A 13845-nucleotide genomic window follows, 5' to 3' on the forward strand; every position below is an offset into this window, starting at 1 on the left:
ATAAAGGATTGCATCATTTAAAATTTGCATGTAAATACCTGATTTTTGTTAATCTTTGGGTGTCAATAGAGAACTTCAGCAGTTTTGAATGGACAGAAAACATTTTCAGGTAATAATAAATACTGCATGTTATAATTATTCTCATGCGACCGATACATTGAGCAGTGTTCACAGATCTGCTCAAACTATAGACACAAAGCTTTTGTCAACTAATAATAGGGCAGGTTTAGGGTAACATGATTACTGCTACGAAACCCATTAAAGCTGTAAACTTTATATCTGCTATTTTGTTCACTTTTAACAATTGTGGGAGTCTAAAAGGACATCAACAACAGCTGGTATAGATCACTTTTCCAAGCTCCCTGTAATTATTTAAAAGGAGTGATAACAGCTGGTAGAGATCACAGCATCAAGTCCCCTTTAATTATTTTTTAAAAAGTGATAACTATTACTGTTCCCCACAAGAAACATGGGATGGATTGCAGTTTATGTTAACAGTTCTGTTTGTGAGAAATATTTTCCATTTATTTTGCTCTCCGTTTAGTCCATTTTTCTTTATTTTTCTGCAATGCACTGCCTCACTGCTTCATGTGTTTTTTGTGCCATAGCAAAACTAGTTTCCAATTGGTTCTGAAGTGTGAAGAGAAGACAAATTACAATTCAACAGTGCAACTACTGCAGCAGTTAAGGAAAATTTAGGAAAATATGGGGTAAATTCTCTTCTCCATGCACCACAAGAGTGCTACGTCCAAGAAGACACAGCTGCGTATATTTTTGGCTTGGGAGATCTCTAGGCACAGGCCTGCTTCCTTGCTGAGCTTTGCACCTAATAGTGGACAGAAAATTTAACTGTAGCTGCAGAGAGCACTGTGCCTCAAGCCTCCAAGATTGGAACCTGCTGGCTGTTGATGGAAATCAGTAACCAGAAAGCCCCTGACTGGCTCGAATCTTTTAGAGTGGATGTTTCAAATTAAATTTCCCATCTTTCTATACGATCTTTGGTCTGTCCTCAGGATCCCTGCAGAACCTCTAGTCAGTGTTGCTCTGAGGCAAACCAAAGCACCAGGTTTTATGTGGACCCCAAATGAGAAGAGGAAATGGGAGCATGGGAACAACCTCTTCATCTCATTCAAATAACGCTCGGCTTGTATCTACTGCAAGCACAGGTCCAGTTGTGTCCCATGGAAATCCCAGCAAATACTGGTGGGACACAATTGGGAATATTGTGGGTCTTTGTCATCTTTCCTCTGGCCCTCAGGAACACTGATTTCCAAATACACCCTTCTTAGTCAGCAACTAGGAACATTTATATTTTTATTTTGGGTACCACCATCAACCCCAACTCACAGAACAATGTCTAATTCATCAATCTTGAATTTTAAAAAGTCAAGAACCAATCCAAAAGTTTAATATAACAAGATTAAAAGGGAAATTGCACAAATTAAATGGAAGGAAAATTGATAAATAGAACCACAGATAATAAATAGGAAATATTTAGAGAAGGAGATGGAAAGCTACAAAACGTGAGATGAGAAAGGTTAAAAGAGATTCTGTGAGGAAATGAGCAAAAACTAAAGAGCAATGAAAAGGCTTTATATCGATACTGAAGGAAGCCAAGAAAAAACATTGAATGATCTGACTATAATTTTCTAAAACGCTATGGAAAGGTAAAATATTGCCAGATGGCTGAAGAGCGGCAAATGTAATTCTTCATTATAAAAAAATACAAAAGATAAACTGGGAAATTGTAGACTTGTTTGCATTACTTCAGTTGCTGACAAACTACAACAATTCATATTCTGGGATGAAGTCACTAAACATTTGAAAAAACACATTAATCAGGGCCAGTAAGTCAAGTCTTCTTGACCAACTTAATAGAAGTCTTCGTCGAAATAACAGAGAGGATGGATAAAGGAAACAGGGTGGATGCAGTTTATAAGGGAAATATGCAAACTCACTTCACTCCTGTAGTTGTTCATTCTGGACATTGTTGTTTTAGAGGTCAAAAAAGTTAAAATAATTATCTGTCTTAACTTCTAATGATTCTTCTTCTTTTGGGCCTCCTTATCTCGAGAGACAATGGATACGCGCCTGGAGGTGGTCAGTGGTTTGTGAAGCAGCGCCTGGAGTGGCTATAAAGGCCAATTCTGGAGTGACAGGCTCTTCCACAGGTGCTGCAGAGAAATTTGTTTGTTGGGGCTGTTGCACAGTTGGTTCTCCCCTTGCGCCTCTGTCTTTTTTCCTGCCAACTACTAAGTCTCTTCGACTCGCCACAATTTAGCCCTGTCTTTATGGCTGCCCGCCAGCTCTGGCGGATGCTGGCAACTGACTCCCACGACTTGTGATCAATGTCACACGATTTCATGTCGCGTTTGCAGACGTCTTTATAACGGAGACATGGACGGCCGGTGGGTCTGATACCAGTGGCGAGCTCGCTGTACAATGTGTCTTTGGGGATCCTGCCATCTTCCATGCGGCTCACATGGCCAAGCCATCTCAAGCGCCGCTGACTCAGTAGTGTGTATAAGCTGGGGGTGTTGGCCGCTTCAAGGACTTCTGTGTTGGAGATATAGTCCTGCCACCTGATGCCAAGTATTCTCCGAAGGCAGCGAAGATGGAATGAATTGAGACGTCGCTCTTGGCTGGCATACGTTGTCCAGGCCTCGCTGCCGTAGAGCAATGATACTTCTAATGATACACTTCTAAATTTTCATACTCCAACCTAAATTACTTCAAATCTTAATTTCAACTCTGCTTACTTATACCTGAATCAGAGTGCACTATGCTGTGTAACAGAAGACTATAGAAGTAACTTACAGCAGAATTGCTACTCTCAGAGAAGCATTGGAAGGTCCAGTTAAAACACTAAAGCCCCGATTTTAACTTGGGGTTTAAGTCAGGGTAGGCAAGAACCAAGGTTGGTAGCAAACCACCTCAACCTTGGCATCACCATGTTTCACTAAGTCTCCTGTACGAAATCGGTGGGAAGGGGCAGCAGGCTACTGGGTGGACATGCAATGTAGAGCAGCAGGAGGCCATTGCCAAGGACCAACGGTACAGTTTTCAGCACTCGATGTAGGAAGGGGGCTCGGTACGAACTGTTAATAATTGTAAATAAACACCAAGCTTGCCCAATATAAAGCTTTAATAATTCAATCACCATTTTTTCCCAAAATCTGTTGGAAAAAACAAAAACACTCTTAAGTCCTTTAGGTTGAGGGGTACATGCTTTCTACTGTACAGGTTAATTTTTTTTTGCACAGATTGCGTTGTTACGGTCAAATGAGGAGGGGTGGAAAGGCTTCCCTTTTTTCCCTCTCCTTGTGTGACCACTTTCTTACTGGCCAATTCAGTCGGTATTTGATGACTTACTTGCTATGATCATAACAAGAACCAATCGGACAGGTTTTCTTGAGTTAACAAAGAAAGAGGTTAACTTTATTGTACCTAAACCGAACAAATAAAATAATAATGCACCAACTTTCACTCTCGCACACACACCAGAGGTTCGCAAACAGACGAACAGATTTCAGAATGGGGAAAGGTGGATTGGTTGAGTTAGAGTCCAAAAAAATAGATATACAGTCTGTGGCAATTGGTGATTTGGCTGACTTCTAGCTGAATTCAGTGGTCCTGAGGCTTTTAGATTGAAGAGGCAGATGACTGGTTTGGTTGGTCTCTCTTGCAGACAGCAATGCAGATGATTTCCTCCAATGGGGTTTCTGATTGTAGCCGGAGTATGCAAAGGTGGTCAGTCAACAGGCAGAATTTTAAAGCTTTCAAGCTGTAATTGAAAGAGGGAGACCTCCACGTAGCATCTGCTCATGTCAGAGTCCAGTCGCTTCTCCTCTGCTGCAGAGAAAACACCAGCTTAAAACCACAGATGGGGAGGGGCTTGTCACATGACAGTCACTCAGTCATTCAAACATAGCAGTTATCAGTATTTCTCTGCTTGCTGAATGAACAGGTAGTTCCTTTAAACTTCCTGGGTCTTGGTTCTTGCTGGACACCTAGCAAACATTTTGTCTCTCTCCTCAGAAGCATTGCAGTGTAGGATACAGTGTTGCAAATTAGCTGATCATCTTAAGCTGAAAGGATTACTTTGCTGGCAGCTTGGCTTTTTAAAATGTCTTTAAAAAATATATATATCTTCAGATCTCCAGTCAGTGGATTAAAGAAAATCATTCAACAAAGCACACTGGTGTAAGAGCGTGCTTTGAAATTCTGCACATTACACATGCTCAGAATGCATAGATGTAGTTGAAGCCTCTCTTTGAATACTGTGAGGTTAAAAAAAATCTGGTCAAAAGAAAATTATTCAGCTCACCTACATAATAGCAATTTCTGTGATTAAAATACATTTACGACAACAATTTATATTTATGTAGTGCATTTAATGTAATAAAACATTGCAAGGCGCTTCACAGGGGAATAAAACAAAATTAGACACCTACCCACCTAAGGAGATATTAGGGTAGATGTCCAAAAGCTTGGTCAAACAGGTAGGTTTACGGAGTGCCTTAAAAGGAAGAAAGAAAGGTAGAGGGGCAGAGTTTATTAGGGAGGGAATTCCAGGGTTTAGGACATAGGCAGCTGAAGACACTGCCACCAATTGGAGCAATTAAAATCAGATATCCTCAATAGGACAGAATTAGATGAATACAGATATCTTGGAGGATTGAGTTCAAGGCAATTACAGAGATAGGGCTGGATTTTGTAGTCCCGCCACCAGGCGTGGCGGTGGGCGTGGAACATGGTGGCTGTCCCTTACGCTGCCACGGTTATGCAGCGGATGGCCATTCATCATATTAACGGCGACTGCCTCCCCCAATCAAGTGGCGGGGGGTGGCATTGGCGATGCCGTTCACAGTGTCACCTGATGCAGAAGCAGGTGCTGGTGTCATTTTTAAAAGGCTGCCAGCCGTGCAGACAGTTCAGCAAAATGCAGAGTTGACCCCCTACCCTATACAAATAGTGCAAAGTTGACCCCTTCCCCCTCTTCCCTATACAAATACTGCAGAGATGACCCCTTCCCCATCTCGGTGGCACCAGCTTTCCCTGGATGGGAAAGTGAAGGCGCATGAGTGCCGCACATGGCACTGAAGATTGGGAACTGAAGGTAAGATCACTGTGGGTTACATTTAAATTAATGCAAACATCTAATTAGTGTATGGAAAGCAGGGTCCCGTTGCAGAGTGGCAGAGAAGCCGCCATGAAGATCGAGCCTGGCAATCCCAACATTGGGTTCCGTGGAGGTCCGCTGCTGCTCCGATTCTCCGGCGCCGGCCCCCACTCCCCACCCCCGTCACGGAACCCAACATTGGACTGGGGACAAAATCCAGCCCATAGGGAGAGGCAAAGCCATGATTTAAAAACAAGTTTGAGATTTTTTTAAATTTAAAAAAAGGGTGGCGCAGTGGTTAGCACCGCAGCCTCACAGCTCCAGTGACCCGGGTACAATTCTGGGTACTGCCTGTGCAGAGTTTGCAAGTTCTCCCTGTGACCGCGTGGGTTTCCGCCAGGTGCTCCGGTTTCCTCCCACAGCCAAAGACTTGCAGGTTGATAGGTAAAATTGGCCATTGTAAATTGTCCCTAGTGTAGGTAGGTGGTAGGAGAATTGAGGGAAGGTGGGGATGTGGTAAGGAATATGGGATTAATGTAGGATTAGTATAAATGGGTGGTTGATGGTCAGCACAGACTCGGTGGGCCAAAGGGCCTGTTTCAGTGCTGTATGGCTCTATGACTCTCTATGACTCTAAAATCAAGACATTGCTTGACCGGGCGCCAATGTAGGCCAGCGAGCACAGGGATGATAGGCAAACAGGACTTGATGCGAGTTACAACATGGGCAACAGAGTTTGGATGACCCCAATTTTATGGAGGATAGAATGTGGGAGGCCAGTCAGCAGTGTGTTGGGCTAATCAAGTCTTGAGATAACAAAGGCATGAATGAGAGTTTCAGCAGATGAGCTGAGGCAGGGGTGAATTCAGGCAGAAACAGGCAATTTTAGCGAAGGCATGGATATGTGGTCGGAAGCTCGTATCAGGGTCAAATATGACATCAAGGTTGCGAACAAGGAGTCAGTAGCTAGGGAATGAAGTTTGGGTGCGAGACTGAAGACAATGGATTCAGTCTTCCCAATATTTAACTGGAGGAAATTTCTGCTCATACAGTATTGGATAACTAGTTAGATTGTGATTCACAATCTTCGACTGTATCTTTTATTAAATAAAATGAATTCACACTTCATGAAACCCCAACTCATATCCCTTTAGAAAGTAAGGACAGCATCTGCAGTAGCCAAATTAAACACTACCCCAAGCTCTTATTACCCAAAAGTTCCATGTTACAGAAATGTTGGCATTATTAGTGTAATCTTAATTCTATTTCATAAATCATTCACCCTTAAGGTAATGCCAAGTTTGGTAAAAAGCTGTGATATTGGTTTCATTATTCAGCTTCAGGCAAACTAAGTACTATGGAAAGAGAAGCAGAGTTAACGTTTCGGGTCACTGACACGAAATGTTAACTCTGCTTCTCTTTCCACAGATCCTGCCAGACCTGCTGAGTGGTTCCAGCATTTCTTGTTTTTATTTCAGATTTCCAGCATCCACAGTATTTTGCTTTTATTAAACTAAGTACTATTACTGATAGAAAATTTTACTTACATTTTTGTAACAGCGAAACTTTGTTAACCGAAACTAAATGTGAAACTAATTTTCCTCCGAGCTTCCTCTCTTATGTGTTTGTGCATGTTTGTTGGTTTGTCCCTCCCCTTTATTCTATTCCCTTTTTAATACTATTCATCTATATTTGTTTCCAGTTCTGATGAAGGGTTGTACTTGAAACATTAACCTGTCTGTTCTGTCCAAATGTTGCTAATTTGCCTGCTGAGTGTTTCCTGCATTTTCTGCTTTTGTTTCAGATTTACAGCTTTTGTTTTTTTTTATTTATACTGCTACTCAGTGATCTCACCAACAATCCTGTTGCACATATGATCACACTTAAATAAGTTCAATCAACAAATATCCTATCAGATAATGGCTTGGTGTTTGCGATGTTAATGAAGATGGAACTCTTAGCTTTCACTGTCATTACTTCTTTGAAACTGAAAGGAACTTCTGGAGTTTGCACATACACCATTCAATGCAGAAATTAAGAAGTTGCTGTCAGTGATTCTCCAGAGGGTGCACTGTTGAGGTACCCCTCAGAATGCAATCAATTACAAATCACTGAACTAACAAGAGCTTTCACACTTATGCTCTTAGTTTCACAATAAAAACCCTTGAAAATGTACAACTTATTGAATGAGGTGTAACTGGGTTTTTAAATGGTGTACTAAGTTCATAATTAATGTTAAAAAACCTCACTTGCCCTGAAAGAGTAACTTTATATTTGTTAAAAGGTAAAGTTTCTCCATTTTATAAAGAAATTTCACATTTTTAAAATAACTTCATATGTATGTAAAATTTAAAGTTTAAAAGTGAAGGGATTCAGTGGTATTTACTTCCTGATGTGCTGTCTATGAGAAAACGTCAATATGATTGGCTGCTTACCCTGCTTGATAACATCAATGCTGCTGGATGCCTGGAGATCCCCTTACTAGCCACCAGATTCAAAAAGACATCAGAAAAGGGGAAATCCGTGTCACAGAGATTGCCAGATTCTTCGAGGTCAGCAGCAATAACCATTATTTCACCACTGACCGCAAGATCCGGTCCATTTAATATTCTTTCAATAACCCAGTTCATTTAATACCAGAAGCATGGAATAGTAACTGTTACGGCCATGTGGTAAGGGATGTGGGTGGCTCCCACTATTCAACTCCCACCTGACCTGTTATTAGGGTTTAGCCCCTATGTGTTTCATTTGTCAAATAAACAGATAGCGACAGGCTTTCTTGTAGGTTTAAAACAGAAAATTAATTATTTATTGATTAACATGCCTTATCCCAAAATTGTCACAACCGCATCCATTCACGCACACATATAAGGAGAGACAGATAGAGAGAGAAATGGGTAAGTGGTTTTAAGTGGGGTAGGTTTTGGGGAGGTGATGGTAAACCTGTTGAATTCTCTCAGAAGTCAAGTTCATTGGTTGCAGGCCTGAGGTGTTTGTAAGTTTCTCTCTTGGTTGAAAGTTCAGTTGAAGACAGTGAGTCACATCTAATTCACTGCTGCATAAGTAAAGATGTAGAATTTTCCAGCTGGGTGTTTTCCTTCTGGCTTGCTGGATTTTTCCTAGCCCCTGAGCTGGAAACAAGCTTCTTGGTGATGTTTCTTTCTGGATCTCTCTCTCTCTCCCTCTTTGGGAAGCTACCTTTAAGGTCAAAAATGGTTTCACACCTTTGCCTTTGTTGGGAGAGATGGATCTCCCTCCCTGTGGTGATCAACAGTGGCCTAGGATGTGGCTACTTCATGCCTTCTTTGTTTCAGAAGATCCCATTCAATTCAAAAGTGTCTCTTGATGGGTTCAGAATGAGAATAGTATGGTTATGATGTTTCCACTTTATACCTTCTTTCTTTCAGAAGAACCCATTCAATTCAGGAATGTTTCAGGGTGAGGGTAATTGACACCTCCTGGCTCAAAAGGTATTCCTTTGTCCCTGTCAGACAGTTTGAATATATAAAGGCCAGGCCATTTACCTTTGGCGGCCATTTTTAGCATCATTGTCCATTTTTAAAAAAAGGCAAAGTCAATTTTTATAACTCTTCATTTTTAGTCTGTATTTTTCATCATTGCACCTCTTGTGCACGTGATTGTTTCCAAGGAAAAATTATGACGGCTATATATATTCTTGTAGCAATGTAATTGGTTATCACCATCATGTCCAATACAGAACTGATGAACAAAGGAAAGTAAAATTCAGCCTTCTATGGTTGATGAGGTATGGTATATTGAATTCACACGGACTATATATTGTACTAAATTTAAAGAACTTCATACTAGTATGAAATTGATTCTAAGGTCATGCTGGTTAATAGTGTGAATCATTGGACTAAAGGTGAACAGGTATGTAAAATGCATCCTGGACTTTATACTTGCGTAGTAGCAGCTGCTTAACATAAACCCAGTATGTCACTATTATCGGTATACTAGCTATTAAATTAAATCTCTGGTAATACAGATGCTGCCTGTTCTGGAAGATTTTTTCCTCTCCTGTTTCTTGATTATCACTCATGCAAGTCTTGTCCAGAACCTTACTACAGTTTAAACAAAACAAGATCTCCTCTTAAAAAAACAAGCACCCATGATGAAGAAATCAATTTCAGCACAGGAAAGTAATATAAATGAAGTCCATTTAATTTATACATTACGAATCATTGTGTGTTTAATACTCGAAATCCATTTTTTAGTTATTCCTGCAGTTAGGATGTATAGCTTGCTGTATTGGCTGAAAAATGGCACAGCTACACACCACCACAAAACACCTCGATATAGTAATAACTCAAGAATCACTGAGAACTTTTGATAATAGCAACAGAGGTCAGACCGCTAGCATTTTTTTCTATACTCACCTCCAGCCAGCAAAATCAGTTTGTGCTAGGACAGCTCCTCTATCGGCCGACTTGACAGCTCAAAAGGTCCTTCCTTTGGCCTCCTTGTCTCGAGAGACAATGGGTAAGCGCCTAGAGGTGGCCAGTGGTTTGTGGAGCAGCGCCTGGAGTGGCTACAAAGGCCAATTCTAGAGTGACAGACTGTTCCACAGGCACTGCAGGTAAAGTTGGTTGTCGGGGCTGTTACACAGTTGGCTCTCTCCTTACACTGCTGTCTCTTTTCCTGCCAACTGCTGAGTGTGTTCGACTCGCCTCTCTTCAGCCTCGCCTTTATAGCTGTCTGCCAGCTCTGGCGATCACTGGCAACTGGCTCCCACGACTTGTGGTCAATGTCGCAAGATTTCATGTCACGTTTGCAAACGTCTTTAAAGCAGAGACATGGACGGCCAGTGGGTCTGATACCAGTGATGAGCTCGCTGTACAATACGTACTTGGGGATCCTGCCATCTTCCATGCGGCTCACATGGCCAAGCCAACTTAAGCACCGCTGGCTCAGTAGGACATGCATGCTGGGGATGTTGGCTAGTCTGGACATAGCAGCAGACGCCTTTCCCACGCGCTTGTTGATTTCTGCATCGAGAGACAGGTTGCTGGTGATGGTTGAGACCAGGTAGGCGAACTCTTGAACCACTTCCAGAGTATGGTCGCCGATATTGACGGATGGAGCATTTCTGACGTCCTGTCCCATGATGTTCGCTTTCTTGAAACTGACAGCTAGGCCAAATTCGTTGCAGACAGCTGCAAGCCTGTCGATGAGTCTCTGCAGATACTCTTCCGTGTGGGATGTCAATGCAGCATCATCAGCAAAGAGGAGTTCCCTGATGAGGACTATCCGTACTTTGGTCTTCGTTCTAAGACAGGCAAGGTTGAACAACCTGCCATCTGATCTGTGTGGAGGAAAATTCCTTCTTCTGAAGACTTAAATTCTCACTGCTGCTCTCTCACGTTCTCACTGCTGCTCTCTCACGTGTTTTCCTCCATACACCTAATCCTACCCGATCCAAAAAAGCTAAACACATTGTTCACTGCTAACCACTGATCCTCAGCTACAGAGCTAAACACTAAAATTAGCATGCACTCACCTCCAGCAATCCCATCAGCAGCCCCTGCAATGCTGATCTGATCAGAGCTGCTAACTTTCAAATCAAGGCACGTCCATCTACCAGTAAATCGTGTGTTTAGTGCATCTCTGTAGCTGGAGCCAAGAGCGGAACGAGTATGTTTGGTTGTTGCCAATGTACGTTTTGGCTGGATCTCTTGGGCCTATGACAGATCCCACAGCTGGATTTGAGGTCCAGTATGTGAAAGTTTTGATCTAGTAGATCATCTGTTCTACTACTACCTTATCCTGCCACTAGGAACAAAGCAACAAAAGGAATGCTGTTGGAGATGGTCAAGGTGGATGAGTATGGCAGCACACCAAAACGTCAAATGCAATATTAGCAGTGTAACCCTTAGACAATCATTTATCTGCCAATTTGCGTTACTGACCAGAGAGATCCCTCTATAGAATTTTTCTTTGCCATTCTTTGGGATGTGGGCATCATCAGCATTTATTACCCATCCCTAGCTGCCCTTGAGAGGTTGTGGTGAATCACCCTTTTGAACTGCTTCAGCCCATATTGTGAAGCTGCTCCTACAATGCTGTTAAGTAGGGTTCCAGAAATTTGACTCAGCAACAATGAAAGAAGGGTGATATATATATCTAAGTCAGGGTGGTGTGTGAATTGGAGGCAAACATGGAGGCAATGATGTTCCCATGCACCTACTATCCTTGTGATCTCCACCACCTAGAAGGACAAGTTTGGGAGGCGGTGTTGAAGAAGCCTTGACGAGTTGTTGCAATGCATCCTTTATATTGTACACACTGCAGTTATGTCAGCGGAGGGAGCGGATGTTTAAAACTAGTAGATGGGGTGCCAATCAAGAGGATGGTGTTGTCCTGGATGGTGTTGAGCTTCTTCAGTATTGTTACAGCTGTATCCATTCAGGTAAAAGGAGAATATTCTATCACACCCCTAACTTGTGCCTTCTAAGTGATGGAGAGTGTTTGGGGAGTTAAGAGCTGAGTCACACACCACAGAATACCCAGCCTCTGACCTGCACTTGTAGCCACAATATTTATGTGGCTGTTTCAGTTGATCTCCTGGTAAATGGTGATGTCCACAATGCTGATGGTGGGGGATTCAATGATTGTAATGCCTCTGAATGTCAAGGGGAGGTGGTTAGACTCTCTCTTGTTGAAAATGGTTGTTGTCTGGCCCTTGTGTGGCGTGAATGTTATTAGACCAAGCTTGAATGTTGTCCAGGTCTTGCTGCATGTGGGCATGATCTACTTCATTATTTGAGGATTTGCAAATTGAACTGAGCACTTGTGCAATCATCATCAAACATTCCCACTTCTGACTTTATGATACAGGGAAGGTCATTGATGAAGCAGTAAAGGTGGTTGGGCCTAGGACACTGCCCTGAGAATCTACTGCAGCAATGTCCTAAGGCTGAGATGATTGACCTCCAACAATCAAAACCATCCTCCCTCGAACCAGGTATAACTCCAGCCACTGGAGAGTTTTTCCCCTGATCCCCATTGACTTCAGTTTAACTTGGGTTCCTTGTTGTCTCATTTGGTCGATTGTTGTCTCGATGCCAAGGGCAGTCAGTTTCACCTTACCTCAGACTGTTACTGTTCAGAAACAGCTGGTGCTTTTTTGCATGTGCGTCACCTAATTTAATCTCACTTTCATGTTTGTTGCCTGTTCTCTTTAATATTCCTCTTTTTGAAGGAAGCATCTGATTCTATTTTTAAAAAATATTTATACAGATGCTGCTTCAACGATGAGTAACAGAGAATTCCAAGTTCCAACCATCATTGAAGTAAAATTATTTGTAGCCTCCCCATTTGTGTAGATCATCCAAGTTCGACTGCATATACATATTTTTCATTCAGATTTAGATCATGAAAATGATTAATGATAAAGAAAATATGCAAATATTTTTCTGAAAGAAGTGAAACTTACTTTAATTATATAGTCTCCGACACTGCAAAAACACAGTTTGAGATTGTAAGCAGCACTAGAAGCTAACATTTCAGGGCTTAATTTGATGTTAGAATATTTGTCACACGGGATCAGAGGTGAGCTGGCAAGATGGATACAGAACTGGCTCAGTCACAGAAGACAGAGGGTAACAGTGGATGGGTGTTTTTCTGAATGGAGGGATGTGACTAGTGGTGTTCCACAGGGATCAGTGCTGGGACCTTTGCTGTTTGTAGTATATATAAATGATTTGGAGGAAAATGTAGCTGGTCTGATTAGTAAGTTTGCGGACGACACAAAGGTTGGTGGAGTTTCGGATAATGATGAGGATTGTCAGAGGATACAGCAGGATATAGATCGGTTGGAGACTTGGGCGGAGAAATGGCAGATGGAGTTTAATCTGGACAAATGTGAGGTAATGCATTTTGGAAGGTCTAATGCAGGTGGGAGGTATACAGTAAATGGCAGAACCCTTAGGAGTATTGACAGGCAGAGAGATCTGGGCGTACAGGTCCACAGGTCACTGAAAGTGGCAACGCAGGTGGATAAGGTAGTCAAGAAGGCATACGGCATGCTTGCCTTCATCGGTCGGGGCATAGAGTATAAAAATTGGCAAGTCATGTTGCAGCTGTACAGAACCTTAGTTAGGCCACACTTAGAATATGGTCGCCACACTACCAGAAGGACGTGGAGGCTTTGGAGAGGGTACAGAGGAGGTTTACCAGGATGTTGCCTGGTCTGGAGGGCATTAGCTATGAGGAGAGGTTGGAAAAACCCGGATTGTTTTCACTGGAACGACGGAGGTGGAGGGACGACATGATAGAGGTTTACAAAGTTATGAGTGGCATGGACAGAGTGGATAGTCAGAAGCTTTTTCCCAGGTGGAAGAGTCAGTTACTAGGGGACATAGGTTTAAGGTGCGAGGGGCAAAGTTTAGAGGGGATGTGCGAGGCAAGTTTTTTTTACACAGAGGGTGGTGAGTGCCTGGAACTTGCTGCCAGGGAGGTGGTGGAAGCAGATACGACAGCGACGTTTCAGAGACATCTTGACAAATATATGAATAGGAAGGGAATAGAGGGATATGGGCCCCGGAAGTGCAGATGGTGTTAGTTTAGGCAGGCATCAAGATCGGCACAGGCTTGGAGGGCCGAATGGCCTGTTCCTGTGCTGTACTGTTCTTTGTTCTTTGTTACAAAACCACTATAGCAAATACCAGTGCTATCAGAACATCGTAAAGAAATTGTAAAAAATT

At 42.4% G+C, this 13845-nt stretch overlaps 1 protein-coding gene across 7 annotated transcripts in view; it reads right to left on the reverse strand.

Moving 5' to 3' along the window:
• Positions 1-13845, reverse strand: part of LOC137374430 (rho guanine nucleotide exchange factor TIAM1-like) — a 428220-nt gene that overhangs the window by 146950 nt on the left and 267425 nt on the right. Inside the window, exon 1 of one of the 7 annotated variants that reach the window (XM_068040534.1) lies at positions 6670-6698. The exons of 4 other annotated variants lie outside the window; for them this stretch is intronic. The gene's annotated coding sequence lies outside the window, so the exon portion shown is untranslated. Of the gene's footprint in view, positions 1-38; positions 235-4458; positions 4498-6669; positions 6699-13845 lie in introns of those variants that run through there. 2 more of the 7 variants (XM_068040535.1, XM_068040533.1) reach the window with 2 other exon arrangements.

This window comes from Heterodontus francisci, chromosome 10 (assembly GCF_036365525.1).
Source record: "Heterodontus francisci isolate sHetFra1 chromosome 10, sHetFra1.hap1, whole genome shotgun sequence".
NCBI lineage: Eukaryota > Metazoa > Chordata > Chondrichthyes > Heterodontiformes > Heterodontidae > Heterodontus > Heterodontus francisci.